This window comes from Tetrao urogallus (assembly GCF_951394365.1).
Source record: "Tetrao urogallus genome assembly, chromosome: 2".
Taxonomy (NCBI): Eukaryota; Metazoa; Chordata; class Aves; order Galliformes; family Phasianidae; genus Tetrao; species Tetrao urogallus.
The window spans coordinates 1,387,253-1,401,947 of record NC_136814.1 but is presented as its reverse complement, the minus strand read 5'-3'; positions in this window follow the sequence as shown (position 1 = coordinate 1,401,947).

Here is a 14,695-nt window from a genome sequence, read left to right as displayed (position 1 = left end):
ACAGATTATCCATATTTTACCAAATTCTGAAATTCACTCAAACTCCAGAGGAGAATTCACAGAGGTATCCTCACAAGCTAAAGCTGGCTGAAGTCTGAGGTCTCCAGCTTGCGGAGTGAGTTGTACAGTGGGATTCATCTCTTTTGCTATTGGTTATATGCCATATGCCAGACCAAACCTCTTGGCTTTTTGCATTGCCTGTGAGGACAAATGGTCAATTCCACAAGATGATTCATGTTGTTCTATACCTGCCCTCCTGCAGAACATATGTAGGGAGCTGGGTTTCTAATTTGCACCATTTACAGAGGGAAAGTTAGATGAGAGAAATCTGGCTTGCCTTGACTGCATCTTAAGAATCCTTTCTAAGCCCTCTTCAAAATATCAAGAGGTTACGGACTGAAAGTATAAATTTATTTTCTTGAAATATGTTGGAATTTTAATTTCAAAAAATGCTTAATTTTTTTCATTTCTTCTCTTTGCTGGATATGATGTACTTTGCCTTCAGGAAGGCCCTTGTCCTTGTGGCTTCTGCTCCTTTAGATTCTAGTTTTAAGTCTGTGGCAAATACTACGTCTTGATGGAAGAAAACACCAATGAAACAAAAAGCTAGGGTGAGCTTTTTGAGTTTTATTGTGGGGGTTTTTGTTTGTTTGTTTGTTCCCCCCCCATCCTCTCCCTCACATCTGAGGCTTCTATAAGCATTTCCAGACTGAGCATAACTCCCAGTCTCATATGATGAAGGAATATACCTTCTGCAAAACATAACAGCATAGGTCTATAAGTTCTGTCTCTAAGACATTTTGAAAACAGCTTTGTAACCAGAAAATTAAATCTGCATTCTGGTGTCTTTCCCTTAGATTCTTTCCATTAAATATTTAATTCTCTCTGTAATGACAGTTGCCGTTATTAACTTGTCACTGAATGCTATGTTTTCCTTATGCTGCCATCTCCTTTCAGTACCCCGCTGCTGCCTGCAGTTTTCTGTATTTTAAACATTATCAATATTATCTTCAGTATTAATGCCCAGTCCATTTTCATTTCATTTCCCCATAAGAATTTCTTACTAGTGATTTAAACTTCTCCAAGGCGGTGCTGCCACATGCTGTACCGCTCCGCTGGAGTGTTGGTGAGAGGTTTGAAACAAAAAATCACCAAGTTCCTACTCTGCAATCTTGTACTTCCAATTTTTGGACTTGTTAACACAAAAGCATGACTTGAAGGATTTATCAAAGTGTACGTTCTCCTGAATTTGACTGCCAGGGTTAAAGCAGTTTGTAATTACTTGCTTGAGCTCTTACTGTAGCGCAGAGAAATGTAACAGACGTGTGCACACATGCACAAGCACACACGCATAGGCAGCATGATATACATAGAGGAGCACAAACATGTTTTAAAGTGTCCTTTTTTGAGGCAGGGGGAAGGAATACTTAAAGGTCAAAGGGAAACGTTAATGATGTTAAATAAATTTTATTAAATTCAAACCCAATAAGAACTTTATACAATCTTTTGGACAAAGCCTGCAACGTTCTAATCTCTGCAAATCCACTCTATACTGTTCACTGCTCTTCTTATTAATCAGTTCTACAGAGCTGTACTCTTCTCAGTACTGTTACACACACTGCATTTTTATTCTTCAGCTTCAGCTTGGCCTTTTCTATATTTTTGCTTCGTCTTACATTCAATTACCCACAGCCTAGTTTTCAGAATAGGGTACTATCGGTGGCTGTGTTGAAGCAACAGCCCATTATGTCATCTTGTTTCATATATTTTACTCTGATCTTTTTTAGGATGAAGCTCATTTGAGGAATCTTTCCTCTACCTTTGGGGAGAAATTATTGGCCTTCTTTCACAGGATCTAAAATTTCCCTTCTTAATGTTATTAAAAGAACAAGCAAACATCCAATTTATTTACAACTTAGATCCTGCCATTTTGCTGAACTACTTTCCTGTTTCAGAAATATCAAGGTGGTGTGCTAATTACTCTTGCTCTATTTATGGCTTCTTTAATAATATTTAGTGATCCAAATTCGATGTCTACTTTCTTCTGAAACTTTCTGTATTCTTCATAACAAATACTTTCTTATTTGAGAAGTCTGTCTCCCTTTCATATATGTGAGTTTATGACATGTGTTCATGAAAATGGAAGCTGTTTGCCCAGTGAGAGCTGTCTTTGAAAAAATCCTCAGCACAGAGCTTATGACATTTGATGAAAGTCTTGGTCACTCTTTAGGGACAATGCCTGGCATTGCCTTTTAGAGTTGCTTGGAACTGCCATGCTTTTTATGTCATCATCACCATTTCACATGAATTATTTTTTATCACCAAGATAAGGGACTCCCTTCTCCTCGTCCCCTTTTCCCAGTTCCCTTTCCCTTTTCATCTCAAGTCTCCATAAAAATACTATGTATTTAAAGACATAATGTATTTATATTCATTTACATGTATATTTGTGAATAAATATTTAAATACATATATACACTAAAAAATGTTTTACATTTATCTGTAGGTATAAAACCCACCCAGTTGTCTCCTATTTACTTTCATTGCAATGGTAAATTATTATACGGAAACCAAATTTTTCCCCTGGCATCTTTTTTTCACAAATTCCATTTGAGGCAAAATTCCTTCATAAGACTGATGACTGATTTCCTTTTTAGTCAAAATTAGTTTCTGTACTTTCTCCTATCTTCTGATCCCAAATCTTATTGAGTCATGCCTGCTGTGATTTTTCACCTATGACTTTTGCATGTCTTCCTTAATCTTCTCCTTGGAGAACTGGAATTATACACCACGTTTTGAGCTTGAAATGGAAGCACATGTTGCAGCAAATGACTTAGCATGGCTGCTGTGTGCAAACATTTGATGCCTAGAATTCCAGTTAAGGAGAAACTGAAACCAGCATCATCCATGCAACTAGCCAGCTTGTATATTTAGGATAAGATTGTAATATTTATGTTATCTGTGTGGCTTCTTTAATGTATATCTAATGAACTATATACAAATTTTAAAATTAAGAACAGCTGTAGCTATTAAAAAAAAGAAGAAGGAAAGTATAAATCTCAGCCACCATATGAGAAATCTTTTTCTGAAAATTTGGAAGGATCTCACAGATATCATAGCAAAAAATATTCTTAGCTTTCAACAGTGTAAAATACAGTAAAAGTTGAAAGTTCATGCTAGTCCTTCAAAATAATTGTCTTTAATTAATATTATTATTGATCATGTATTAGGAGACACAGCCAGAGTGATACAAAGATTTCAAGGGAATGCTTTGCAGCTTAATTATGTTTCCCTGGGAGATTTAAAATAATTCAATTTATTTTCCCTCGTGTTTCATCAATCGTTATATGAATAGAAAAGATATCTGAGCTTCATTTCTAAGTGAATTCCTGTAGATTGAAGAACTTTTGACAATACACTTATTAGAGAGAGAAAGGGAGCACGTCCTCTGAGGATGAATGAACCTTCAAAGACTCTCAGTGACGGTAACGCTGTTCTCTGTTGGTAAATTTACTGGGGACAAACTGGTGAAGAGCACAGCCTTTGTAAACCTATTTCTGATACAGGAAACACACTGAAATTGGAGCAATTAGTTCTTTTTATTTAGTTATCACTGAGGAACTTTTGTTCTGCATGCAGAATGCACATGCATGTTCTTTCACTCTTGCAGAAAGTCCTGATGAATTTAGCTCGTTTTCTGTCCGACAGTCTATTACCACCATAATCCATGTCACAGAGTAAGTTATAGGTGGTGCTGAATCTTACTGCTGCTCAGTACCAAGCAGGCTCTTCATCTCCTTTTTGGAAGCTGCCAAGTTATTCAGGATATTCATCACCTTTTATGTCAGACTTCCAAGGCGCCCCCTGAAATGAAATAGAGATTATTTTTAGGGCAAAATGATCAGAATGAGTTTTTCTTTATATGCAATGTAGTGACATTCACGGGCATGTTTTAAGCGAGGTACGTCCCGCATTGAGCAAGTGCACTTTCTTTGCCAACAGTGCTTTGGAGCTGAAGCTGGCTCTCCCTGCCCGTCTTGGTGGGACTTGAGGAGCTTTCTGCATGTGTGGGGCTGCTGGCTGGGTGAGCGTGGTGCTGGGTGTCATGGGTTTCATTGGCCTGCTCTGCATAGCACTGCACAGTCTGGTTAGCAATGGCAGGAGCAGTCAGAGATCGCCTATTGCTGGGGGTTAGATGAAGGAGCTTTTAAAAATATCAAATAAGTCCAGATCTGAGCCAGTGACTTTTAAAATGAAAGGTCTGCTCTGTTACCGTTAATGGGCAGGCTTTCATAATTCTTTGCTATTAGAGTACTAACTCCCTCTTTTCAAAGCCTTCCTGAACCTCTCATTGTCCAGCATTTGTATCTCTCACTTTAATGAGTGCTAAATAAGAATTATATAAGTATTTCAATAATTCTCGCTAGACAGTTAATTAAGCAGCACTGACTCTAAGGAGCAGTCAGCTATTACCTCCTTTTACAGACAAGTGCTTCCACAGACACAAAGGGAAGAGGTCAATTTAAAAAAAAATGATGTGTGGATTAGTAATCTTTCTCCGTAATAAATGACCTAGCTAACAAGCTGAAACAGTGAAATAAAAATTCACCTTCTTTTTTTTTATCCCTTCATTTTTTTCTGAACCAATATCTTGTGTTCCTTCAGCCTTCTTTTGCACAGGAAACGCATTCCCTTTAACTTTTAGAGGCCAGAATATGTTGAACTGAAGCTCTCCAAATTTGCTTCCCTCAGAAATTCACGTAGGGCACGGCCCTGCCCAATTCTTCATTACACATTCTTTTTTAACAGCTTCTGTTTTTTCTCATATTTGATAGATCCTACTGCAAACTTCAACTGGAGTGAGTGCAGAGGACCGTAATACCAGTCTTACACACAGGGTATTTTATTAAGTCCAACAGTTAAAAATGTACAAAGTTCCTTGTAATAATCCATTCATTCTGTTCTCGCCTGATTCTTGGAGTAAGCCTGCACAATTATTCAAATCCCAGCTTTTAGCTACAGCATACACCTCGCCATGGGGCTATGCCTCTGTAATCTTGCTTTGGTCTTGCATGTCAAATGGAATTAACTCCCATAAGAAATGTATGCGAAGACAACCCAAAGTGTCTAATCCTACTGCTGTCTTAAATTTCTGAAACTCAGACCTGTCATCTTTTTCTATAGCTTTGTTGAAGTTCTCCCTTCTGCTTCAGTCCATCCAAAGATGAAGTTTAGAGAAATTTGCATTTTTATATATTTTTCAGTTGTGCACTCCTGTGGCCTTTTCACGTGTTTCCTTTGTAGAAATATTTTTTTTTCTAACTCAAGTCCTATTTTATACTCAGCAGAATGCCTGATGGAGGTGGATTCAGTTGCTTTTAGCTAGCAGTATACAAGTTTAAACACGCAATGCATTGCACTTTTTGACGATGCTCATACCGTGTGACGTATGAAAATAGTGATACCATTATGACTATAACTTAACAGCTGAGCCTAACTAATCACAAAACCTAATTCTGACTCCATTAAATCTCAAATCGCATTGCTTTCTTCATGAATAAAGCGCTTGCTGAAATTGGCTTTGCTTAGTGTAACTACACTGTTTGGGTGTTGTACTGGAAGTAGATTAGCTTTCAAAGCAGCCTTTCCGATGTGTCTGTCTTCTGCTGTTCTCTAGGGGGCACGCTTTCAAATTTCCACACACACGCACACAAATGCCTACGTTATAAAGAATGAAGGGGAAAAAAAGCAAGGCATTTTCATAGAGAAACTTAATTTTCCACTTACTCAATCAAATATCGACTAGATCTGATTAGAGGTGGCCAATTTTAGATGAACCAGGCAAAATACATTTACAAAGGGGGTCCGGTTTCAACATAATTTCAGTAAAAAGCAATTACAAAATTGTAGTCAGATAGAAGGCTGGTTCTTCTAGGTGTCTTGGCTAAGTGAGGTTGGAAGGGTAAAACTGTAACTTATTGTAGTGGGTATTTAATAAGTGGTAAGCCACAGCACTCTCCACTTGAAAGTTAATTAAGGCCATAGAATGACCATAGTTGTACAGCAAATATGTTAATGGGTTAGCCATGGTAACTGTCACAACAAAGCCCAGCATAAAATAATAGCTTTAGGCACCATTTTTGCTGATGCTTACATTTTTTAAAAGACGCTGTTGTGTTTTGCTTTTATTTGGGGAAATAATGTAGCAGTGGCTTTTAATTTAGGAACTGCTTAATGTCATTATTAGAAACTCAGACTGAAATACTGAGGTGCAGAGAATGGTTAAAATATTTGCTTACGTACTGGAACTGCTTAAGCATCAGTACATAGTGCATATAGTGAGGTGTCCTCTTCATGTAGTATTTTTACACAGACTACGTAGCTTTTTGGGTCAGCTCAAAAAAAAATGGAGCTTATTCTTTATATGTAGTGTTTGAATTTCTGAGCTGAGTTGCTGTATTGTATTTGTTGCTGCTGAAATAAGAGAACTCAGCAACAAAGAGGCTATCACCTGACTGTTCCTCTGCACGCGGACTAAAGCTTGAACTTGCTTCCAAAATGTCTTCTCCTTCACAGTATGGTCAGTTCTGGTCTGCAGAAGGATTTGTTGGGCTCCATTCCCCCGAATTCTGAACTTCTTTGGCCGCCCATGTGGAGTTGGGGCATGGCAGCATTTGGGTATTGAGCTTTTTGTTTCCTGACTGCATAGCCCTTCTTTCAAGAAACTTGAAAGTCTGCATACTGAAAATTACTAAAACATTTCCTAGAAGCAGTTCACTTAAACACTCAGTACTGCTCTCTTTCCTCCTGTTTACCTGATCAGGATGATCCTCAGAAGATGCAAATTGATGTGCTACTGAAGTCGAGCAGGGAGGAATTTGTTGGTATCTACTATTGTAAGAAATTGGGATGAAATTAATGTATAGACTACTGCTACAGCAGCATCATGTACTCAGAAGAGGAAATTCTGAAAGGTATTTTTCAGTATCTCTCTCTTGTTGTTTTCCTTAATATATTTCTTGATTGCTAACACCATTACAGAGAGAAATCTGTTGAATGTTGCTGCATATTCTATTACTGTAAGGAATTTATACATATTTACCCATAGAAATTAGTCTGTGCAGAAACTAAGCGTACATTTCTCTTGATACTGTTTTCACTGTTAATCAGCTGCTGCTCTGCTCGTGCTTCCTAGGAAGAACAAACACCTGCCTTTTTCCAGCTAAGAAAATCCTTTTCCTCTGGAGATATTCATATACAGTTGTCCCTGGCTCTCTTCAGGAAATCAGTGGAATTGATTGAATGCTTTTTGTCATTCAGTGTTTTTCATCAGAAAGGACTGTTTTTGAAGCTGAATCTTTCCATAGAAGCAGACTGGATTTAAGCACTATTATTAATAAAAGCCAAAAAAAAAAAAAAAAAAAGGGCACTCAGAATGTCAGTCAGTCCACTTCTCTTCTTTTGAAAGTCTTGGCTGTTTTTCCATGCTTTAGATGCTCTATCTACAGCCATGGTGGATTCAAGGGGGCGAGGAACAAGGATATTTGTCTCCCAACCTGTAAGGCTCAGGACACTGCCATACTATCATCAGACACCTTGCCACAAAGTTAGACACAACAGGAAATGTCATCTTAAAATTTTGCTTCCATGGACTGTGGTAAATGCACTGAGAACCTTTGCAGTCTGGGAACCAAGAAAAATGATGTGCTTCTGAAGTGTTAACAGAAAAATGCAACTGGTACATGGAAAAGTGTGATCAGGCTGGGAAGTGATGGTATCTCTGAGCCAATGGCCTGTTGGAGGCAAATAGGAAACCTCTAGCTAATCAGATGGGATCCTAAGGGAATATGTTGCTATGAGAGATGACCTGTGTGGGAGAAGAGTAAATGAGTTTGGAAAGCAGTGACAATAGCAAGGCAGGAGTGCAAGAAGCAGTTCTGATCCACAGCATGAGCTTAACAGAGCAGTGTATGCCACAAATGTCTGTGGTGCATAAAGATCTGGACAACAAGAAGCAGTGGTAAACATGTGGAAACACTCTTCACAGTGGGAGGGTGGATTGACAAATAGGAACTGTGGCAGTGATAGGGCAATGCCATATGGCTTTAAACTAAGATGGGAGATTTAGGTTGGATATTAGGAGGAAGTTTTTCACCTACAGGGTGGTGAGGCACTGGAAGAGGTTGCCCAAGGGGGCTGTGGATGCCCCATCCCTGGAGGCATTCAAGGCCAGGCTGGATGTGGCTCTGGGCAGCCTGGTCTGGTGGTTGGTGACCCTGCACATAGCAGAGGAGTTGAAACTACATGATCTTTAAGGTCCTTTTCAACCAGGCCATTCTGTGATTCTCTGCTTTGTTCACCTCTTGATATCCATTCACTGGATAGTTCAGTTCACTAACTGTAATTAGCCCGAAAGTGATGTTTTCTCATAATCACAAACAAGTTCAAACTCTGAAACTTCAATCATCCCTGCAGCAAGGCTGAGATGAGTGAGGCAGACAGCTGGGTACACAGTGTCTCCTGTTACCTAAATCCTGTTCAGACTTGCATAAATTTTCTGTTGAGTGTTCCCTGCTGTACACAAGTGATGTAGGTAGTAGACAAATTAGCCAAGACCTTGAGTGACAGAGGTAGTGAGAGCCAAAAGCCTCGCTGTATAAACCTAGGTGCCTGTGAGGACCAGGAACATGTTTTTCTTCTCTGAGTTTGTTCAGAAGTGCTGCAAAAATGTCTCATTGTTTTCCCTCTTTCCGATTGCTCTTCTAATACAGACAAGCCAGGTCTGTTATTGGTGTTACTCAAAATGTAGCTGAAACTATGAGGCGCAGACCACAGAATATCACAAACTATAATTTAATCAGTATGTCACTACTGCTTGGATCACCTTCAAATCTATTACTGTCTTAGCAAAGTTGAGACACGAATTAAAAACAGATGATTTGAGATTTATGTGGTCAGAGCAGCTTTGGTGCAGGTTCATGGGCAGACAAACCTGAAGGCACCATCTCGGCCAAAGACTCACACTGTGTTTCTGTGGTATGCTGCTCCCTACTAAAAAAATGACATCTTCCAGTACTTTTCCCTTTTCCCAAGAATTTCACCAAGAAGCTCTAACAAGATTCAATTTCTAACATCCTGATAAATTAAAAAAAAAACCAAAAAACAGTCCTAACTGACTAACTGACTGTATTTGTATAAGTGGGGGTGGGGACAGAAGGCGATTCATTGCAGCTCTTGGTTTGCATTGGACAGAAACATACATGGATAAATAAAATTTAAGAATGTTGCAATCTTTGATGCTCTTCCTTCATCTCCCTTTGAAAATGTCACATTCTCCGTAAATGGTTGATTTTTGGACAGTGTGCTCTCCCTGTATGACATGGAGTAAGTGTGCCCCATAGTTCTTCCCGTGTCCATTTCTCTTGTCTAACTAACTGAAAGCTCTTTCCAGAAGGTGATGCCTCATCATGCAGGCTCCAAGAGCAGAGTTCCACTTTTGCCTGAGATCCCGAGGTGTCAGTATAATACAAATAACAATTGCGGCTGTGCATAAGTGATTCAGGTCTGGTTTTCAAAAAGAAAAAAAAAGGAAAAAAATCATTTTACTGTCTCATTCAAGTGCATGAAAGCCAAAATAGGCCATTTTAAGGAAATGATGCATAATCGTGGACTTTAAACACCTTAGCACTGAGCCCTTCACTGAGGGAGGTTTGAATACACTCAACACTTCCTCAATAAATATCCAGGGGGTACTATGGGGATGGGAGAGACTGATACCATGATTGACATTGTGCCTTGGTCTCAGATAACTTGGGGATTCTTCTGGCAGAAGTGTGTGATGGGACTGTTTTATTACCCCAGAAACTTCTACAAATAATTACTGATTTTGTTTTATTTTTAGCCAGGAGATATGAGACCAACATGCCACACTGGAAAACCTTGAAGTATACACAGAATTCATGAAGAATTATTTTTAAGTAATCCATTATTTTCTTGTCAAAAGATTCACATTGCTGTGCCAGTTCCAGGCACTCTGAAGGACAGAGTACATCACGAGTAACAGCTCGTTAATGAATGAGAAGTCCAAAGCAATTTCCCCAGGGCAGAGAATTTGGACAAATGAATTGTACTATCTACAAATGCTTCAGATATCCCAGGCAAGTGATAGCACCTCTGCCAGCTTTTTGCTCACTATGTTTTTTTGGGCCTTTTAGGAGAAGAATGAAGCAGAGGAGTGGAAAGACAAAGAGAACTCGGGCAATAACAAAGCCAATCTACCAAAACCCCAAACAGCCTATGCAACCTCTGGCCTCTCCTGCGTTCTCTTTATTTCTGGAGGAGAGTTTCTGTCAGTTTATGATTCAGTTTAGGTGAACTTGATACTGGCAGTCTGGCAAATTCTGTGTCACTGCTTCACTTTTTCTGTGTGTTTCCCTTCTCACTCTCCCTCTGCCTTGCCTGTTTAGGATTTTTCCGTACAGGATACAGCCTAGGGTGTCTTTGTTTAATGTTCTAATGGATGTGAGCCCACAGCAGCAGAATTATCCTAGACCCTTCCTAGACATGTCAGAATCTTGTCCATTTAGGAAGGCTGTTCCTGCAGCCCAGGGTGCTGTGTTGCATCCCAGTCCAGAGCAGAGTTCTAACCATACATGTTTCCTGTGCCATCCTTTAGCAAAAGCAGTTGCTGAATGTGCAGTAGCACACAAAAATAAGAGAGAACAGCAAGTAAAATTTTTAATTTTGGAAAACAAGCAAACAACAACAAAATCCTCTTTCCATATGCAATTTTTATTTCTTCTGTGTAGCCTATTTGTTTTCTTTTCATTTAGCTTGTTTAAAAATGTCCTCAGAAACTTTTTCTTTGATTCCAAGTTGGCTCATTTAGAAGGACTCTCTAAAGCTTGCCTTTTGTCCTGTATTGTTTTCTTGATTGTTTAAACTTTCACTGTTCCACTGCCTGAATGTATGAGCATGGTCTCCAGAAGATGGTCTCACTTTCAAATCAAATATACTTAGCAATGTGCAAGACTACTATAAAGCTTGCAAAGTTATTTGAAATCCTGTGCTAGAAGCTATTATAACAGCACCAAGTACTATTATTAACGTCCTCATTCTGTTTTTGCTTAAGCCTTCCCCAGGAACAATTAGCTGTTTGTTTGACCCACATTATAACATCAGCTCCCCATTATGGTAACAGTGGAAGGACTGAGAACAACACATAATCTTCAGACTTAATGGGGCAGAAGACTGCAGAGGGCCAAACCCATCCTGATAGAATGCCCTGAAGTCAGCAACTTTATGCAGAGATGGATCTGGCACAATGCGGTTTCCATAGCAGTATCTGATTGTTACGTGAAAATCTAAGACTAGCAGCAATGATATCAGAGGAGATTTGCCATAAACAGCTGTTAAAGTAAGCAAATATTGTGAGGAAGTTGGCACTACAGCCCTTGTTTTCTTTAGAGGAGCCAAAAGTATTTCCTCTGCTCTGTTGGTATGCACACGAGGAAGAAACAAAGAAACTTAGGAACAGGGGATGTGTACACACACTTCTACCTGCTTTGCTGTTCACTGTGAAAATTATCTATTCAGGGATTGTTGCTTTGTAAGGTTATTGGTAGCTGAAGTTGTTCAGCAGTGGATGGACACAATCCTGAGGACAGCGTGGAGCATGGTATATACCAATTTTCTGAATATAAAGTGTCAGTATGACACACTGCAATTGCAATTGTCCCTTATATAAACTGCTTTTGTAGAATATAAAGAACCTGTAAATACATTGCAATCCAAGATCCTGCGGCTTAAAATGTATATATCAGTCCAATAAATGGCATTGCATTTGTCTGTTTTATGCTTCTATTGAATGCAGAACACGTGCTGCTAAGAAACAAAAAGGACATGCATTTATTTTCAGGCATAGGACTTGGGAACCACTTGGGAAGAATATTCTTGATTGAGAACCAAAACATTCCATAATGCTTAACAAACCTGCAAATTGAAAAATCAACATCTGCCCTGTGTAGCAACATAGCGGGAGAGAAAGACCTATAGCCTGAAAAATTCAAAATATTCCGTAAATTATATTTCTGCGCATTTACAAAATTACCACTCTCTGAATCAAAAATCTCAAGCTGTTTTTATCTGAGAGCATATGTTGTGTCGATAGACAATATCTCAGCCCGTGGTTGTACATGAAAAGCCCTGCTGCATAACAGAACGGACAGTCCTTTGAGCGTGGAGCTGCGTCTCAGGGAATGCTCCTGTAACAATATTTTAAAACAAATGATATGCATCATTAAATCACGGAGGACGACCAACTCGACTGTACAAAAACCCCACAGCTCCCGCAATCGCAACTCCGGTTCCTAACAGAATATCTGAGTTTTCACCTGGCAGCCAATGGAGGCGAGTGAAGCACAGTCCACGTTCAAACAGATGAAGGCACTGCTCTAAAAGGAACGGGTAGAAACCTGTGATTATGTCGTTACCGTAATGCTGGCTGCTCGCTTAATGTCTGCATGGGATTTCTTCTTTTTTTTGCCGTTCCCCTTATTTACATATCATAGGCTTGTCTTTATAAAGTTACATTCAATAATTTATTAGATTGATCTTTTCAAAATTCTGCTCAGCCTGGGTGTCATTAGGAAAACTTATTTCAACTTACTTAAAGGTTTGTGCCTGAGCAGGGCTTTTACCTGCCACACTGCTGATATTCTAAAAATACCTCCATGTCCATACTATTATCCATTCTTCACGTCCAATTGCTCTGTTATGGTAATAGTCAGAAGCACACCATGTAGTAATTACTTACAGCTGACTTAAGAAAAGAATATTCAACTCCCCCACTGTTCCACTAGAAGGTCTTTATGCACTATTAACTCATTCCTGTTTATTAATACTCTACTGGTAATTCTGGCTGCTGCTTTTTAGGTTTGTAATAGGAGGACTATTAAACAGCAATTATTGACCATATGGGTTGGTGAATATTTGTGTTTGCGGTTGGTTTTTTGTTGTTGTTGTTGTTGTTTTTTATCCTTTTAGTTGATCTTAAGGAGCCACATCGCAATGTAGTGGTGCAACTTTACATCTGCCTGGGATTAACAGCTTTGGCAGCATTCCCCACCTAGAAAATGCAAATTCCATATTTCAGAAATATCCTCTGAAGCTGTGAAAATACAGAACAATTTAAAAAACATGAAAACACTGTGCCAGACAAAGTGAAAATCTTTGTCTTTTTTTTTTTCCACCAGTAGTATATGGTTTGATCTTTCTTGTCTATCTGTCTGTTTCTCCTTCTTTGGTTTTTTTTTTTTTCTTCAGGCTTTAAGTCTCTTCCTAGAATTTAAGAAACGGTAAAGAGGAAATACAAATCAATGGAACTACTTCCAGAACAGTGTGAATTATTACAGTTTTATGAAATAGAAATCCACCTTCCTTAGTAAGCTTGCCTAGTGAAAAGTTTCTAGAGAGGCAAAATTACAGCAATTATCTCTCAAATGGGTGGGCTTTATAAATTGAGTCTTTCCCCTTTTCTCCACTGCCTTTTTTTGTGTGCAGGTCAATCTAACTGCAGTTCTCGCCTTTGCTAGCAGCAAGACTGTTGCTTGGGTAGGTTTGCAGAAATACCTCAGGTTTTGGGTTTTCTTCCAGTTTGCTGCAAGTTTGGAGGAAGCCCACCACAGCTTCGGCACTGTCATTCTGGTGAGAGAACAAACCAGCTGAGAGATGGGAAAGAAGGGTAACTGTAAGGAGCGTGAGCTGGAAGGAAGGTACAAGGACTTCTGTGAGGAAGCAAGGTGGAGCAGCAGTGAGAAATTGAAAACATGAGCATATGATGTGGTATAGGATAAAAAACAAAAAAGTATGAATCCAGGGGAAAAAAGTGGGCAGAATGAAGAGGGCAGAATGCAAAACTGCCACATGCAACCCAGTGATTTCCTTTCTCTTTGCATTTCCTATGCAAAGGGTGATTACACACAAAGACAAGGAGTAGATAGCCAGGATCTCCAGTCAAAGATATGGAATATGTACTTACTGAGGTTTCCTACTGCCTCTGGCAGTGTTTGAGTCCATGACCTGGTGAGGCTATCTTCAGTGACGTTGCATCACCAGGGCTGATTTGGTAGGTGAGTTGATTTTAGGTACAAAACTACTGTCCTACAAACAAGCATTGTGCAAAATAACTACGTTCCCACTCCTAAACACTCTTTTTGATATTCTCTCTAGTGCTCTTGAAAAGAAGTCAAACTTTCCAAACAATTACTTATGTTGGCAACTGGCTCTGTTTTTTCCCTATTTTTTTCATAATCCTTTAATGCTATTTTTACACTTTCCTAAATCTCCTACTTGTGTGTTTGACTTGGATTCTGATTATTAGCTGTCAGTGTGGTCTTAGGGCTGATGACCAGAAACAGCTCATTTTAGACATAGTTGCAGGCACATTTGCTTCTGATGTTCATTGCAACACTCAGAAATCTCTGTAATACTGAAATAACTGATGTAGAAGTAATTGTTTTAGAATTTGAAATTTGCTACTTTACTGCTAGCGAAACACTTTCTGTTGTTGCCCCATTATAAGTTTGTGCCTGTCTTCTTTTTTTTTTTTTTTTTTTTTTTTTTCCTTTAAGGCTGAAATACTTTCTTGGGCTGAGAAAACAATCTGGGAAAGATGGCTAGGTGTAGTTTGTCCCTG